Raw genomic sequence first — 3,695 nt, 5'->3', positions numbered from 1 at the left:
CCAGTTCCCAGCACAGTGCAAATGCAAACTGAAATACGAGCAGAGCCAAATGAAATAGGTTTCAGAGTAATACCAGTGTGTCCTCCCACATGTAAGCATCATGCATTGGGGAAATATCAGCTTATAAGAGAGGAGATGTTCACTCATTCCCCCCATGCACCTCTTCATCCTCCCTTCCTTTCTTTTTTGGTTGAAGTTCGATGATTAGGGTTGTGATAGCTCTTAGCCAAGGGTTTAGGCATGGGGAGAATATGCCTTGAGATTGCTAGAAGAAATGGACACATCTCCAGTCTGGAAGCTGCCTGTGTCAGTACCAAGAGCAAGGAATGGTGCCTGAGGCAACAGAGGATGGTAAAGCGCAATTGGGTCTAGACAACTATCACACCATCAGCTTTAATTTTTTAGTAGTATCTTTTTCCCCCCGTAGCTGCTGTAGAGATGTTGTTTCGCATTAAAGATTAATACACACCACGGGGCTGGTCCCCATGGAAGCTATAAAGCTTACTAAAGTGGGATTATTTTGTGTCTAAGGCAATATTGTGAGGTGCATTCAGTGTAACTCTTAACAAGTCTGAATCTGAAATTAATTTGTTAGGTGTCTTTATGGGGCTCTAACAATGTAATGGTGGAAGAATGAGCAGGGAGGTGATGCCTCCAAATTAACAGCCCTTGGGTAAGAGACCTGAGACTAACTAAAAGCTAAATATGGCCCAGAAGCAATCTCTGCACTAAAGGGGAGGCTTGGGGAAGTCAGACACTGCATTTTGATCCAGGAATCTGGCATTTCACTCAGTTCTGCCCCAGACACCCTCTATGATAATGGCCAGTGCTCTTACATGCTTTTTTGCTTTACTCTCCAATTATCAGCATGGAGACACAATAGTATTTGTCTGACTACTTGTACGGTGAACTTGGAGAAGCCATCATGTGGGTATGGCAGCTAGCAAGATGCAGCTCTGCTGCCCACACAGCTCACTATGTGCTCCAGTCCTATACACAGAGAACAACCACCTCAAGGTGTTGGCCAGTTTTATAATGCAACTGTTAAAAAAATCCAAACTGCAAAGCCCATTTCCACTCAGGAACACTACAGAGCAATGCAGTGATCTGGGCTCCTTCTGGTTCATGTCAACAAACATGGTCATGCAATACTATCTGTTAATAAACACAATTGGTGAGTGAGCTAGGACAAAGGTCAGAGTTCACAGTAAGGACTGGGAGTAAAAAACTGTTTGAGGTACTGATTCTGAGTCCTGTTACAATCAGATTCCAGAATTGTCCATCATGAAGATGGACATGCATGGAGATTTCTGTTACAACCTCTTTTAGTTTGTTAGGTGGTTTAAGGTGGCCTTTATCTAATCTGAATTCAGCCTGGAACATTAAATGTTTCTCGTCTTATGAATCTTCAGGATTCTTGGAGGAAAAATAGGCAAGTACTTTCTGTAAAGTGCAAGTTGTATTTGAATGTACACTTAATTTCATCATGATTGATATCTGTGTGTTAATTATGTTCTATTTTAGGCAATACCTTTGCTGTCACAAGGCAGTGCCTTTTATTCAAGGAGTTCAAATTGAATTAGAGACGTTAATTAAAGCTCTTAGCACTCTAGTAAGGCAGGCAAGTGCTGTTACTCCCATTGTTTCTTGAAATAAGAAGAAAGGAATAAAGCTGGGTGTATACTTAGCCACTTAAAAGGTAATTTTTATGCAGTGGGATAGCTCAAAATGATAGATTTGGCACAAAATGATATTGCAAGGTCTCCTTCATATGAGGGAGGCTGTGTGGCCTCAAATCACTGCTATAAACTGGAAGGCAAAATGCAGGAGCTCTGACTTTCCATTGCTTGCTGTGAACACTCCACTACTCCTCTGTCTCTTGGGATTTTCTACCTTTCTTCTAACCTCTGTACCTTTCATTTCTCCCTTCTGTTAGATCCAAATTGATCTTGCACACATCCCTTCTGTTTTCTCATGCTCATTGTTGTAAATTATTTCCATCAGAAATGCAGACTCAGGAAAGAGAAATTACTGAACCCATTATTAGCAGTAAAGAAATAAGTCCTCTATCTCTTTAAACTTCATGCACCAATAATTCTTTCTTGTGTCCCACATTTGGTTCTTGGCAGGTTGAGAGAGGTTTCTGCCTGCTGCCATTTACCAGAGGGAAGAGACTAACAATTGCTATTTGTATCTGAAACACTTCTGTTCTGCAGCAACTTCACACACTGCTTTAGGATGCTGATAAATTAGTAAAAGACTGAAGTGTCAAGGGAGAGATGAAACAGCTTATGTTAGTTTAGAGCTCGACCCTATAAAGTGACGAATGTCTGACCTCATTTCAGCTAACAGCTTAAGAGTATCCTTAATTTTAAGTATGGGAGGTGCTGCTCCAGATTTTACTCAACTATCCCTGCCTTAAGTTAACTGTACACTCACATCCCTTCTAGACAGGTAACTACTGCTCTACACTTTCAGAATTTAACTCACTTTGGGTCGCTGGGTGCAACTGAAGCAATAACATTTATGTCCTGCACTGAATTCAGAGATGGCCCATGAAAGTGCTGGAAGGCAGTTACCACCCGTGAAGCAGCTTTAGCTGTCCTTTGGAAACGCTGGCCAGTGATCCAACCAAGCTGAGGCCATCTTGTCTGTGTCAGAGACAGGGAAAAAAGAGGGAACATGGATGGAAAGGGATGAGGAAGCCAATCTGTCAAGGTCTGTGGATAAAACTGAGTCATGGGAAAACAGAATTTGGTCACTTCTGAGCTAAATGTCTTTATAGCTCAGACTACAGATGTTGATATCTAACTGAAGTCAGAGATGGAGCTGCAATTCATCAGTGGCTCTGACATTCTGGATAACTGTCATGCAGCATTATAAAATCCCAAATGATTGTAAAGCTATTTGTTTGTAGAAATGAGATTTCTCCACTGCAGGCAGTGATGGGTGAATCCCTCCTCAAACCTTGGCAATTCTACACTGATCAGTGTCTAAATTTACACTTATTCTTTAACCATTTCAGTTTAAAATATGGATGAGTGGTTAGTCCTGAGGTATATTCTGAAACATTTTTGAGTGAGGAAAGACAAGGAGACAGGATGAGAAACACCTCTTGAAAAATACCAACACAGCCCATGAACTCACTTCACTTTTGCCAAATTGTTCATGCTGAAAATAACAATTTAGGAGATGTCAGTGTTTTGGTTGTGAGAACACAAAGGGGAAACATTCCCCAATCTCCTTTTGAAGCTACTAGAGCTTTTTCTTTTTCTCCTTTTGATTTATCTTTCCAGACTGGGATAAAAATATTTCTTTTGACCCCAAATGACTTGGAGGAGAAAAAGGGTGTTGTTTTTTTTTTCCTTTTTAGTTTGTCAACACTTTGCTTACAACTTGTCAGAATATTCAGTGAACCAAAAACACCCTACAAATCCTTCGTCATTAATGCAGTTCAGCCAGCAGCCTAAAGGGAGCAGGTTTTGTGTAGAGACTCTAATTATCCCCTTCCTATGGCAAGGCGAGAATCACACTGGTAACAACTAGGTACCTGTTTTCTGCTCATTTGTCCCCACACTTTAGCTAATTATATACTATTGGTGTTATTATGATGAGGATGAGAAACTAAGGAGATGTGGCAGGCGTGCAGCCTCCGTCAAGTCACAACGTTGGGCGGTGATGGACAGAGGGAAATC

The sequence above is a fragment of the Colius striatus genome, chromosome 19 (genome assembly GCF_028858725.1).
Source record: "Colius striatus isolate bColStr4 chromosome 19, bColStr4.1.hap1, whole genome shotgun sequence".
Taxonomy (NCBI): domain Eukaryota; kingdom Metazoa; phylum Chordata; class Aves; order Coliiformes; family Coliidae; genus Colius; species Colius striatus.
Note: the sequence above shows the minus strand (reverse complement) of the source record.